Below are 15,279 nucleotides of genomic sequence, written 5' to 3' on the forward strand. Positions count from 1 at the left end.
CCAGGATACCTCTTTGGGGGCTCTTTCAGTAGTACCAACTCAGCCAGCTTTGACTCAGCTTGATGAGCAAATTATGCTGATTGTCAGTCTTCAGCGAATCAGCTTCCTCCCCCCATGGCAGGAGATAAGAAGATCAAACAAATGGAACGTCTTACCAGTTAGAATCTTTAATAATCACAGTGAGAGATTAAAGAACACATCTTCTAGAAATGGCGGTGCTCCCAATTAAGGGTCACCCCATCCTTCCGTCCCTATTAATCCACATCACTCCTATGTCTTGTAATCTGAGTTTGTACCCTTTGTGCTTTCTGTTCTGAGACTTTCTGAGCTCTTCTTGACCTTGGGGAGAGCAGAGACAGTGAATCTGTTAACCCCCTCTCTCCCAGTGTTTCTTCTCCTAGCTCTTCCCCATCCAGCATTTCCCAGCTTCTGCCTTCTGAACTATGCCCCTCTGCAAACCACTATTCCAAATCTATACTGTCCTCCTGCTCCTGGGAAGATTCAGGATTAGGATTGGGGGAGAGGTGGCTCCCACCATTCTTCCTCAGTGCAACCCTCCTCAGCAAAGTCCCTGACACTGGTGGATTTTCCCCAAGGCAAGATTGAGGACATAGCACCAGTTGAGCCCAAAGACTGGCCACTGAACTAGAGAACCACTGCATTGGAGGTTGCTAATTCCAGCCTATTTTTCCCATAGGGTTGCCCCCGACATGTGCTGACAATCCTTGATTTGTCCGTCACTGACGTTTCTCCTAAGGCAAAATACAAAGCTTGAAATTGAAACTTCATTTTCAGGCCAGATGTCTAAGGAATGTTTAAGAGTTTTGATACCAGCAAATTACTTAGGGGTCTCTGGTGTCGTCAAATGTTTGACTTCAAGTGAAATGAGAAAAATTCACTGTGCTTTAGGCAACTTCCAGTATTTGTGGATACCTCCTTGTGAATAAATACAGAGTTAGGTTTATAAGCAGAACTCATTTCATTTTCCTTGGAATTTCTCAGCTCCTTCACCAGGACCCCAAACTCGCTTTCTTTTGTCTTCTTTCTTTTGAAATCTTTTTTTAAAATAATAATAATAATTTTTACTGGTTTTACAATTTAGTTTTCCATTTACAAAAAAACAACAACAATCCAAAAGTATAGAATTATTCTCCAAATTCTCCAACTTCCACCTTCCCTTTTGTGGGGTCTACTAATAATCATTTTCACTACATATCATATTACCTTCCATATATCCATAAATCTCTAATTTCTCCTTTGGTTCCTTTCACATTGCGAGCTTTATTTCAATCCTGCTAATGTTTTTAACTGTTTACAATGTTCTGTCAAATATATTACAAATTTTTCCCAGTCTTTGTTGAAGTTTTTGTCATCCTGATTCCTGATTTTTCCAGTCATTTTGGCCATCTCAGCATAGTCCATCAATTTTACTATCTACTCTTCTCTTGTAGGTATTGTGTCATCCTTCCATCTTTGGGCTAAGAGCAACCTGGCCACCACCGCCGTGTACATAAATAGTCTTTTGTACTCCCGTGGTATCTCAGCACCTATAATTCCTAATAAAAATGCTTCTGGTTTCTTTACAAATGTTATTTTTAACATTTTTAAAAGCTCATTACATATCATCTCCCAATATGTTTTATTGCCTTACAAGTCCACCACATATGATAAAAGGTGCCCTCTTTTTCTTTATATTTCCAACATATATTTGTAAATTATGTAAATTAGTTACAATACCAAATACATAACCAAGAAATGATATTTCTCTGAATCTCAAGACTTCCCCCATACCCTCCATGGGTCCTATTGTCAACATTTCCAATAGCATATTATTTCATAGTCTATGTTTTGTATCTGTCCATAATATTTGGTACATGACAAGTGAGACTAAAACCCTGCTAATGTTCTCATCTGCTTACAGTGGTTTCCTAAATAAATTATAAACGTTCCTCATTCTTTCTTGAATTTCTTGTCTTCTTGGTCTCTGAGTTTCCCAGTCATTTTTGCTATTTCAGAATAGACTAACAGCTTAGCTTGCCATTCGCCTCTGGCAGGGACTCTTTCTTCATCTCTGGGCTAGCAGCATCCATGCTGCTGTTGTCACATACATAAAGAGTCTTTACCAAACTCACTTTCCTTTAGGTGGAATTTTGGCAGCCCATTATTTGGTCACAGTAATCAGCAGCAGTGTGTGTGTGTAGATGTGATAAAAGAAAAGGAACAGAGTTTCTTTTGTGCTTTTGCGAACCACAAGAGAAGAGCTTGGGATTACCCATGGGCTGGACAACTGTGGCCTTAATCCTTTTCCTTGCTTATTTTCAAATATATCAAGTAACTTTTTCAAATCGCAGCAGAAAGCAATCCTTACCCTTCGAGGCTCGAGCTGACGCAGTCCAAGGACATAAAAGGCACAGATGTTCAGTGTCCACAGATTGCATTTCTTTTAAGGAGAGTAAAAGTTATAAGGTCTTACATCCCCCCCCCCCCCGGGAATTTCTTTTTGATTGCTATGAACCTGTGACTCAGTCCAGTAATGACAATGTATCACAGCTTAGTTCCATCTGTGGCCATCTGTTTGTTGAATTTTTATAAAAGCTGAAACTCTTTAGGGAAGCCACTTCTCAATCTATATATTTTACACTGCATCTGAATGCATATTAATTGACCCAGGGAAAGAGCACATCCGGTATATTTAATTGCTTAGTTCTATTCTGTAGACAATCGAACCATTCTTAATTATATACCATTGAGCATTGCTGTAATTTCATATCCCATCCTATCTTGACTACTTACCCCAACATTAAATCCCAATGATATTTCGAAACGAGGAAGTTGATTTTAATTAAGTTCAAGAAATTGTTGCAGGGTACAGGGGTACCTTGGTTCTCAAACTTAATCCATTCCAGAAGACCGTTCCAAAACCAAACTGTTCCAAAACCAAGGCACACTTTTCCATAGAAAGTAATGCAAAAGGGAATAATCCGTTCCTGACTTTTTAAAAAAAATACACCCTAAAACAGCAATTTAACATGAATTTCACTATTTAACGAGACCATTGATCCATAAAAAGGACAGCAATAATCAATGTACTGTACTATAAAATAAATAAGACAGTATTTTAGATGACAAAAAATAAAATTTATTTATTTTTTTCTTCCCTGCACTGATGATAGTCATTGTTTGGATTGGGGGGGGGGGCTTTTATCCATTTCCGCAGTCAAACAATCAATCCATCAGTAGCTGAACTGGGTTCCACATAGTCACAAAAACAAATTAACCAAAAAAGCCTCAAAAACAAAACCACAAAATAAATAGCAAAAAACAAAAGAGCCAAACTAATCCATCCCGGAAGTCCGTTTGACATCCAAAATGTTTGAAAACCAAGGCACAGCTTCTGATTGGTGCAGGTGCCCCAGAAACAATAGCCAACAGCCACATCAGACATTCAGCTTCTGAAAATCGTTCAAAAATTGGAACACTTACTTCCGGGTTTTCGGCGTTTGAGAACCAAGGTGCCACTGTATTTAGGATTGTTTACCTCCATTTGTAAAAATATAAAAATAAAAAAAAAAATAGTTCCATATAAGAAATGCAAGCAAATTCCCACTAATGCATGGCATATTGAAGTGGTAACTGGAAGTACAATTTTCAGTTTGCTGATTTACAGGTGTTTAGTTGTAGATCAAATTGAGTCTGGTTTACATTTGACAGTGAACCAAGACTTAGAATCATAGAATCATAGAGTTGGAAGAGACCACAAGGGCCATCGAGTCCAACCCCCTGCCAAGCAGGAAACACCATCAGAGCACTCCTGGCATATGGTTGTCAAGCCTCTGCTTAAAGACCTCCAAAGAAGGAGACTCCACCACACTCCTTGGCAGCAAATTCCACTGTCGAACAGCTCTTACTGTCAGGAAGTTCTTCCTAATGTTTAGGTGGAATCTTCTTTCTTGTAGTTTGGATCCATTGCTCCGTGTCCGCTTCGATGGCAAAAATTTTGGTCATAATCCTAAATCACTTGAAGATTTCTTCTTCTTCTTCTTCTTCTTCTTCTTCTTCTTCTTCTTCTTCTTCTTCTTCTTCTTCTTCTTCTTCTTCTTAATTTATTATTTGTACCCCGCCCATCTGGCTGGGTTTCCCCAGCCACTCTGGGCGGCTTCCAACAAAGATGAAAAATACACCAAAATGTCACATATTAAAAACTTTCCTGAACAGGGCTGCCTTCAGATGTCTTCTGAATGTCAGGTAGTTGTTTATTTCCTGACATCTGATGGGAGGGCGTTCCACAGGGAGGGCGCCACTACCGAGAAGGCCCTCTGCCTGGTTCCCTGTAACTTGGCCTCACGCAGTGAAGGAACCGCCAGAAGGCCCTCGGCGCTGGACCTCAGTGTCCGGGCAGAACGATGGGGGTGGAGACGCTCCTTCAGATATACTGGACCGAGGCCATTTAGGGCTTTAAAGGTCAGCACCAACACTTTGAATTGTGCTCGGAAACATACTGGGAGCCAATGTAGGTCTTTCAAGACCGGTGTTATATGGTCTTGGCGGCCGCTCTTGGTCACCAGTCTAGCTGCCGCATTCTGGATTAGTTGTAGTTTCCGGGTCACCTTCAAAGGTAGCCCCACGTAGAGTGCATTGCAATAGTCCAAGCGGGAGATAACCAGAGCATGCACCACTCTGGCGAGACAGTCGGCAGGCAGATAGGGTCTCAGCCTACGTACCAGATAGAGCTGGTAAGCAGGTGCCCTGGATACAGATTTGACCTGTGCCTCCATGGACAGCTGTGAGTCCAAAATGACTCCCAGGCTGCACACCTGGTCCTTCAGGGGCACAGTTATCCCATTCAGGACCAGGGAATCCTCCACACCTGCCTGCCTCCTGTCCCTCAAAAACAGTACTTCTGTCTTGTCAGGATTCAACCTCAATCTGTTAGCCACCATCCTCCAACCGCCTCCAGGCACTCACACAGGACCTTCACCGCCTTCACTGGTTCTGATTTAAAAGAGAGGTAGAGCTGGGTATCATCCGCATACTGATGAACACCCAGCCCAAACCTCCTGATGATCTCTCCCAGTGGCTTCATGTAAATGTTGAAAAGCATGGGGGAGAGGACAGAACCCTGAGGCACCCCACAAGTGAGAGCCCAAGGGTCTGAACACTCATCCCCCACCACCACTTTCTGAACACGGCCCAGGAGGAAGGAGCGGAACCACTGTATGACAGTGCCCCCAGCTCCCAGCCCCTCAAGACGGTCCAGAAGGATGTTATGGTCGATGGTATCAAACGCCGCTGAGAGATCCAGCAGAACTAGGAAACAGCTCTCACCTTTGTCCCTAGCCCGCCGGAGATCATCAACCAGTGCGACCAAGGCAGTTTCAGTCCCATGATGAGGCCTGAATCCTGACTGGAAGGGATCAAAATGGTCCGCTTCTTCCAGGCGTGCCTGGAGTTCTTCAGCAACCACTCGCTCAATCACCTTGCCCAAGAATGGAAGATTTGAGACTGGGCGATAATTGGCCATCGTGGCCGCATCTAAAGATGGTTTTTTAAGAAGCGGTTTAATAACCGCCTCTTTCAGCGGGTCTGGGAAGGCTCCCTCACAGAGGGAAGCATTCACCACAGTCCTTCCCGGCTAGCTTTTATAAGCCAGGATGGGCAAGGATCTAGGAGACAGGTGGTTGGCTTCACTCGTCCAAGCAGCCTGTCCACATCCTCGGAGGTAACAGATTGGAATTGATCCCACACAACTTGACTAGACAGGACTCTAGCACTCTCCCGCCCTGGCCCTGCTCCAACGGTGGAGTCTACTTCTTCCCAAATCTGAGCGATTTTATCTGCAAAAAAACTTTGCAAAATCATTGCAGGAGATCATGTGGCCCGTACTGAGTGCAGCTTTATTTGTCTGCACTTTTATGATGGACTGCAGCTGGTTTGTTTGCCGGTTTTGCAATTTTCTATAATCTATTTATTTTTTATTACTATTAACTATTAAATTTGTATACCAGCCTTCCTCTTCAGATCTGTGTGGTTCACAATTCTATCCAGCCTCTCCCCTCAGGAGCTGTCCAGATGGCTTACAAAGGTTATTAGGGGGGGAAAGAAAAAAGAAAATAATTATTCTGAAACTAGTACAAACCAGTAAATCTTAAAACGGCAACATAGGCTAAAGGGGAGAGAGAGCTAATAAGATCTGTTTGATGTTAATAAAAACTCAGAATAGGGTGGAATTTGCATGCAGGTAGAATTGGCCAAGAGGGAGCAAGACAGATTGGCTGGAGGAGAAAATCTCACTGCTGTATTTCTGAATTTCCAACATATAATGTAAACTATAGAAACTGTTTGTGCCCACGTTCTAATGAGTGTCATTTGCATGTGTGTTCACAGAAGTTCATTTAGGTTAACTGAGATTCTGCACAATTTCCTTCTTAAATACGCCTTTATTATTTCATTACAACAACTTCCATCTGAGTGTCTCACAAGAGCATTTAATTTGGATTTAATGTGGTGGGTACTGTTTATTAATTAAACATCAAATGATTATTAAAACATACTTATTGAGATTTAACAGCTTTGTCAAAAGATGTGGCTGGCTGCAGACATAATTAGCTAGGAAATAATGAACATGTTATTATGCCGGTATATTTTATATATTAAAAAGCGCAACAGTGTTCAGTTGTGAAAATGAAATACACGGACACTTTCCAACATTATCTATTAGCAAAGAAATTAGATACAGTGGTACCTCGCAAGACGAATGCCTCGCAAGACGAAAAACTCGCAAGACGAAAGAGTTTTTCGTTTTTTGAGTTGCTTCGCAAGATGAATTTCCCTATGGGCTTGCTTCGCAAGACGAAAACGTCTTGCAAGTTTGTTTCCTTTTTCTTAAAACCGTTAATACCCAGGGTGCATTGCTTGAAAAGGTGCTTCGCAAGACGAAAAATTCACAAGATGAAAAAACTCGCAGAACGAATTAATTTCGTCTTGCGAGGCACCACTGTACACAATATTTGGAACCTCAAAATTATATGTACATCTTCATGCAACAGTCTGAGAGTCAAGGAAATTTGGGCAAATTCTAAGTCGTAGCTGTTATGTCTTCGCAGTAACAATGATTATTTGCAAATAGGCTTATTAACCCAAGATTTAACCCTGCAAATGCAACCTGTAGAAAACAAGGATCCACTATCCAAAATAACATCCAGCTGTTGATCTATACTATGATATTACATTGGCCCATGTCCTCCTGACACCTCACTGTTTTCCCCAGTATCCACCTGCTTTACATCAGTTTCTGCTGGAGATTGGGGGTGGAAATTTGGTTTGCATTTTATTCAATACATGAGTCAAAACACAGCTGTCCTTCCAAATTCACATTTCCCAATGCAGTCTTCCAACTGAAAAAGCATACAAAGCAGCACAAAGAAGGAAAATGTGTACAGCCATGCACATAGAAGTGGAAATTAAAATTCAGAGATGTATTATATTAGGGAGAATTGCTTGCAAAAATGTGTAAGCAAAATTACATACAAAATGAGCTACATTGTGAGAAACGCACTTGAGGGTGTGCTTGAATATTTCCCTTGACTTTTTTTTTTTACAAACTGATGTGGAAATCAGGTAAACAGAACTTAAAAACGGGGGGGAAGGAAAGGAGAGAAGCCAAAATTGACAGATTCATCCATCCCATTGTCTACCACTGGCAGGAAGTGGGAAAATACATTATCAGAAGGCAAGTTTTGCTATACATTACAGAACAAGAGGAGGAGAAGAAGAATGATGCCATTTTTAGTGGTATCTCCTTGCTTTTTGTAGCATCAAGTTCCACCCCGGATTTTCCATTTTCTGCTTAGTGATGTACTACGCAGGTAGCATTGATCTGTTCACAGCATTTGATTATACATCGCCAGAAAGCGGAGAAAAAGCTCTCCATTCTGCTACTGTATATATATATTTAAAAAATTGCTGCTTTGTGCTTCAAAGAATTGCGATCTGAAATAAAAAATACAGAATCCATGTCTCTACAGATAGCCTACGATTCATTCTGGCTATCACCTTGTGGCAGAGTGGCAAATGCATAAACCAAAAACAGCAATGTGAAATGGGAGTCCATTATATAATAAGTAAAGCACTGAAATGACTGTGTACTGTAAATGATGCGTATATCTTTTCATTGGTCCATGAACATAAAAATGTGACTGGCAATAAAGGCTGTGATTTCAACCAGGAGTGGCAAGGTTTTGAGGTTTAGGAAGAGAAGTTTAAATGTTAAATTTCAAGTGCAGCTTATACTTATACTTATATTTGCCAATAACTTAAAAGGAGTTTTACACAACTGATCTATGCATTTCAACCAGGAATGGGGGAGACATTTGAGACAGTTTGCATTTCAAGGCAATCCTACCTAATTCACTATTTCTGAAAGAATATGCAAATGGAAACATTCATTCTTTGACATTCACATTTCTCTGAATTTTGCAATACATTTGTCCAGTGTGCATTTTATATATATATATATATATATATATATATATATATATATATATATATCAGCGAAAATAATGTACCCAGATGCATTATGTCAGCAGAACATGCTTTGCAAAAATGTGATATATAGTCATACCTTGGTTGTCAAATGTAATCCATTTTGGAAGTCCATTGGACTTCTGAAAACCAAGGCATGGCTTCCAATTAGCTGCAGGAGCTTCCTGCACTCAACTGAAAGCGCAGAAGCCGTGTCAGACATTTGGCTTCTAAAAATAGCTCACAAACACTTACTTCCAGGTTTGCTGCCTTCGGGAGCCAAAACCTTTGAGATCCTAGCAGTTCAAAAACCAAAGTATTGGACAAAGTTGCATACAAAACTGCATATTAGGTGAAATCCTAATTAAAATACTGCTGAATTTTCAGGATCCTGTTTATCTTCTTCTTTGTAAATTAACATGGAGAACTAAATATATATGCACAATTGAGCATAGGAAAAACCTAAGAGATCACCAAGGCATGGGATAGAGTTCATCCCTCCTTTAGTAATTTTCCCAGTGTAAGCAAATGGCTCAAATTCATTCCTTTTGAGGAAAATACCACAATGACCTTGGTTACCAAAGTGGTAAAATTTGCTGAGACCTTCTGATTCTATCTGCTCATGCTCTATGTCTTTGGGCAGCAAACATATTCTCCAACACAACAGCTAACTGCCTGCCTGCCTGCCCCAATTCAAAAACATTTGCAAATCTTCCACATCCCCCCCAATCACACTTGAGAAGGTTTGCGTGCTTGATCTGACTTTAGCAAAATTATTCAGATTTGATTAAGACCAACTACAGGCAGAATCGACACATTTGCATTTTCTTCACCCTGGTCAAAATGTAGATATGAGTTTTGTGAGGGGTGGGGTTAGCTGACTTTGCGGTCACAAAGCATTTTGGTATTTGTTTTCAGCAGCAAGCTGTCAATTAATTAGATAATCTCTCCAAATAAGGAGATTAACTGAATTATCAATACGACTCTGCGGGTCAAAGCCAACAATAGCATGAAAAGGATTAAATGAAAGCTTATTTAATGTGTGCCCTGCATACTAATCAGGAACAGTAATTAAGAGGTGGTTGTTTAAAGGAATGCTGCAGTCCATGGCATTTTGCTCTCTTCCTTTTCCCCTGTACGTTAGCAAAAACATTCACTTTTGCTGAAAAAAAGAATGTTCAAAGTAACGATTGCACATAATGAATGGATGAAGGACAAGACACCTATGTACATATCACTAACTGGATAGCAAATCACAAGGACAAAATGGTCTTGGAGTCATAGCCCCATAGCCATAATTGGAATCCCTCCAATCAGCTGTTTTGGAGAAGGAGCTGCATTTATTTATCTGCTGGTTTTTCCTTCCCCACCCAGTGGGAAAACAAAGAGGAATTCCAGCTTGCTGCAGCCCAATACGTTCCTATGTATGTTCAGACAGGTTTGAGTTTCCCAGCATCTGTTTTTCATATGCAGGGGCAAGTTCAAATCAGTCATGAACATTACTTTATGTTCAGCCTAATAGTCAGGGACTGGGCAGAGGAGGAATGGCAGAGACCGCCTCCCCAGCCTGACCCTTCCAGAGAACAGGAAGACAGTATAGATTGACAACAGTGGTTTGCTTGGCGATCCCCCCCCCCCAGTTGGATAGAAATGAAGACACAGGACACCAGAATGTAAGGTTCATGGGTGAAAAATGGCCACAACTTTATTGATTACAGGTAAGAGCGGTATTGGCTTTAGGCATTGGTCCTATCAGATTATCCGGCATAAAACTGGAAGGGGTAAACACCAACAGGGGGAGCCCCTGAGATGCACATCCCTAGGCGCTCCCCAAGGGATCACCACTCGGGAGCGCGCTTTAGGCCCTAGCCTCCATAGGTTTTGGATGAGGCAACGCCCCCCGGAATCCTTTATCAGACCACCCCTCAATATTTGGGGGAGGTGATGGCACTCCTCCCCCCCCAACTCATCAGCATAATAATACCCTTACCAATGCCTAACCACCCAAACCAAAGATGTTGTGATGTTTTGCTACGAGGTAGGCAGAAAAACCAAATGGCTTTAAAAACAATACCAATTAGCCAAGTGGAAAAACTCATACCAGGCCCCTTGCGGCGACCAACCGAGGTCCATAGCAAAGTCAGAGGGAAAACCTAGATGGCGGGTGGGTGGGAAACCGCAGCTGAATCAAAGAAGAAAAGGGGCGTTTGGGGGCTGCACTGTCCTTAAATGACCCTAGCCCCGCCCCTGCAGCCAGCCAATTGGCTGGCCCAGGGTATGACCCGGCCCGAGGATTCCCCTGATCACTCAGGGCTGCAGCCAGCCCCGCGCGGATGATGGTGGGTGTGAGCCCACAACCCTCCCCTCCTGATGTCGGGAGTGGCTTTGCGGGAGGTCACAGCTCAGAGGCAGATGAGGAGGAAAGCTGGGAAATAATGGGAGTGGAACAGGAAGAAAGAAGAAGCACCTGAGGAGAGACAGCTGGCAGACTCAGTGTCCTGGAGTGCCTTCCATCAGCTTCGGCTGGTGACCCAGCTACACCCCTATCTGGACAGGGATAGCCTAACTACTGTTGTCTATGCTCTGGTAACTTCAGGGTTAGATTACTACAATGCACTATACGTAGGGCTGCCTCTGAAGACGGCTCGGAAACTTCAGCTGGTACAGATTTCAGCAGCCAGGTTGCTCACCGGAGCAAGATGGTTTGAGCATATTACACTGATCCTGGTCCAACTTCACTGGCTACCAGTTAGTTTCTGGGCCCAATTCAAAGTGCTGGTTTTAACCTATAAAGCCTTAAATGCCTCAGGACCACAATACCTCAAGAACCGCCTCTTTCCATATGAAACAACCCAGAACCCAAGATCATCTTCTGAGGCCCTTCTTTATGTGCTTCCTCCTCGAGAGTTCCAGACAACACCCAGGGAAGTTCGCCTGGCACCTTCATTATACACCTTTAGGCGCAAGGCAAAAATGATCCTTTTTAACCATTGACATCCAACACCCTTTTTGAATGTGGCTTTGGGGGAGGGGGTTATTGGGTTACTGCTTTTGTTTTGATTTTATACCTTGTGGTCTTGTTGTGAACCGTCCCGAGACCTCCAGGTATAGGGTGGTGTATAAGTTGAATAATAAAAAATAATAATTAGAAAGCATTTAAGACCCCCCCTCCCAGAACCTGGCGGGTATTGAAAGTAGGAGAGCAGAAAGCTCAGAGGCAGAAGGCACAGATCAGCCACCGTAGGGATGGTGTATAATAGAAGAGACGAATAGCGTGGGATTTCGCTCAGAGCAACACCATTATTCCAGGAGGCTGCATTTCTAAGCCTCTCCGTGTGAATATTGAATAAAACGCATTGGTAAGAATTTTCTTATCCATTCTTGGCAACCTGCTGGGGGGGGGGGGCTGGATTCTCTGAAGCCTGACACTAATATAATTCACACAGTTGTTGAGAGGACAGTGATAACTTAGCCTGAACAGTTAGAACATAGGAAGTCCGACCACTGATCCATCCAGCTCAGCATTATTGTGCTGGTCCGGGGGGGGGGGGCTTACCATGCTGCGTGGTCTGAGTCCGGTCCTAGGTCAAGGGTATGGAGGCTGTCCATCAAGGGTGAAGCGGGGTCCAAGGCAAGGAGCCCGGTGTGGTCAGGAACTCTGGAAGAGCAGGACAGGGTGCTGGCAGGAATAGTTTACCAACGATGTTGCTCCCGCAACCTGGGACTGGGCTGACTGGCCTTTATCTCCTCTGAGGCATAGGGCGGTCCCGGCCCACAGGTGACTCGTCTCTCCTGGCCTGGAGGCGAGCACTCCTCCTGTGAGAACTTTGTTCCCTCCGCCTCTCCGCCCTGAGCCTCTGCAGCTCCGGAGAGGATGGAGGGTTACTGGACCCAGAGGCAACCTCACCTTCCTCTGACAGGGCTGGGAGAGGAGCACTTGCAGGCAATGGGTCCTCGATCACCTCCAGAGCCAGAGCGGATTCAGCTGGTGTCTGCTCCTAAGGATCTGGCACAGGTGAGGATCCTTCAGGCTCAAGCCCCAGCCCCAGCTCAGCCGGCCCTGGAGGCGGGGGCTCCTGTGCAGGCTGGGATTCCTCAGGTTCAGCTTCTGAATCGGATTCCCAGGCCATCACAATTATCCACACAGGGTTTCGGGCAGGGGTCTCTCCCAGCCCTGCTTGGAGATGCCTGGGGGCTAGATTAGGACCTTTTGCATAAAAAGCAGTTGCTCTATCATTTCTGTACTTTGGGCTATGGAGGCGAGGACCTAAATGCATCATCAAACTTATTTCTCTTAATAAGGAATTTCCAGTAGAAGAGGAGCTGCAAGATTGTGAATCAAAATAGGCTATTGACCCAGAATATCACAAGTGTAATATTTTAAAGCTTGGGGGGCTTTTTTTTTTAAGGGGTGCAGGTTCCCAGCAAAATTCAAAGAACTGCTCTAGGATGAACTGAAGACTATTCATGTATTCCTGTGCGTGCTGATTTAGAAGTAAGCCCTATTGAATTAAATGCAACTCACTCCCAAGAAAGTGTGTACAGGATTGATGTCTAAGGGTTCTAGCCACCTAGGTTTTACTCAGGGCAGATGATGATAATGATTAGAATTTATATACCACCCTATGCCCAGAAGTCGCAGAGTGGTTTTGTCAGGCTTTGGGGAATCAGATCCCTGCCCCGGTGGCAGTAAATAAGCAGATGAAAGGAGAGTTCTTACCAGATAAGTGATTTAATAATCAGAGCAAGAAACAAAGGAATGTGTAGCTCTATGTTGGGTAATCTGAGCTTGTTGCTGTTGTGCTTTCTGTTCTAACGCTTTCTGAGCCCTTCTAGTCTTAGGCTAAGAGGGGAGGGGGTCAGGAATGCTGTCCAAGGACATTGAATCTGCCAGCTATCTTTCTCCTGATCCTTCCTCTTCTTGCTGTTCCTCACCCAGTATTTTCCAGCTTCTGCCCTCTAGACTATGCCCCTCTGCAAACCAGTGTTCTAAATCAATACTGTCCTTCTGCTGCTGGGAAGGTTCAGAAAAAGGGTGGCGGCTCCCACCATTCCTCCTCAGTCCAGCCCCGGAGAGGTTCACAGAAAAAAAAATCAAAATATAAAACCACAAAATATATACTCAAAATCCATTTAAATTACTGGATGTAAGTTAGTTATGTTCATTAATTTTATTGCATCTACTCTGAGCAGGACTAGCATTGGATGCAACCTAAATTGCAAAAAAAATAAAGAAAAAATCAACATAGTTAAGGGCACTTGTTCAGAATTCAAGCATATCGGTGCCTCTAAAAAATGATCACCAATATTTTGAAATATGGTTGGAATCAGCCTGGATCTACAGTTCTCAGGCAAGTAGAGCACGGGTGTGTTTTTCAAGAAGATACAGGATACAGATGGACTGCAGCTAACATGTGTACTAGGCTTCAAACACTAGTGGTGGGAACATGTTGAAGATGGAGGAAATAGTAATTATAATTATCATTTATATTGGCCGCCTAATGCTAAAGCTTTAAAATCAAGCAAAAGCAGGTCCACATAAACAATGCAACTGTTAAAAGAATAAATCAAATTACAACCTGACAAACATCCCCTGCACACACACACACACACACACACACACACACACCAAAAGCAAGCATTAAAAGTACAGCTTTGCTGAACAGTAAAATAAACTATGTGAATCCACTGATCTTTGAAAATTTCTGACTCAAGGTCACTCCTACAGCACCACCTACTGGTCTTCGTAACAGATTCCAAGCAGGGAGAAGGAATATTAAATGCTGATATTAAATGCTAAACTTTGCAACAATTAGATATATTCTTTTTTATATAAATAATAATAAGAATCAGGGAAATGTAACTCAACACGTTGGTGGTCCTGTGGAAAATATACTGGTGGCCGAAATCTTTGTAATATTAGACACTGTCTAATTTTTATTAAGTTTTACTATTTTACATTTTAGAATATTCATTTAAACAACCTTAAAATATCAATGACTTCCCTTCTTGTCCTTCCATGGTTCATTTTGCATATCATAAATCCCTGAATATTTTATATAAACTAAACCATTCAGTATTCCATTTTTACATCCATCATAACTTATTTACACTGTTGGATTTATCTTAATGCTGCCAACGTTTTCAAATGCACACAATTTTCTCCCATATATTCATTATACATTTTCCAATCTTCTTTAAACGTATACATAAATAACCTTTTTTGACACCTGGGAATTTCAGTCTGAATTATCTCCAACAAAAAGGACTCTGTTTTTGTTTGTTTGTTTGTTTTTAAGTACTTTTAAACATTTTTTTCAATTCATTATAAATTATTTCCCAATACTCTTTTACCCTTTTACAAGTCCACCACATATGAAAGAACATACCCTCAGCCTCATTGCATCTCCAGCACTTAACTGATTCAGTCTTATACACTTATTCAGAGTTAAATACAATCTGTAAATCATTTTCAGGTAGTTCTCTTTCAAGGAATAATGTGCTGTGAACTTCAGATTGCTCTTTAATAGTCTTTCCCAGAGATTCAAATCTATATTATGTCCTGTATCTATTGCCCATTGTGTGAAATGACACTTTTAAACTTGTTCCTAAAACTTGATCTGAGGAGAAAGCTGCCCAAGTATGTGGATGACACCAAGTTATTCACGTTCAGGGAGGTTGAAACCAAAAAGGGTTTGTGTGAAGCTCCAAAATGATCTCTCCAGACTTGTGGGGTGAGCGATAAATAGCAAACATGGT

The 15,279-nt window shown here is 42.3% G+C and overlaps 1 protein-coding gene across 1 annotated transcript in view; it reads right to left on the reverse strand.

Moving 5' to 3' along the window:
- The window catches only part of LOC308593616 (uncharacterized protein), a gene marked incomplete at its 3' end in the record, with an annotated part of 548,845 nt that overhangs the window by 471,089 nt on the left and 62,477 nt on the right, over positions 1-15,279 (reverse strand). The gene's annotated exons all lie outside the window — the stretch shown is intronic.

This window comes from Podarcis bocagei, assembly GCF_964188305.1.
Source record: "Podarcis bocagei genome assembly, chromosome: 8".
NCBI classification, from domain to species: domain Eukaryota; kingdom Metazoa; phylum Chordata; class Lepidosauria; order Squamata; family Lacertidae; genus Podarcis; species Podarcis bocagei.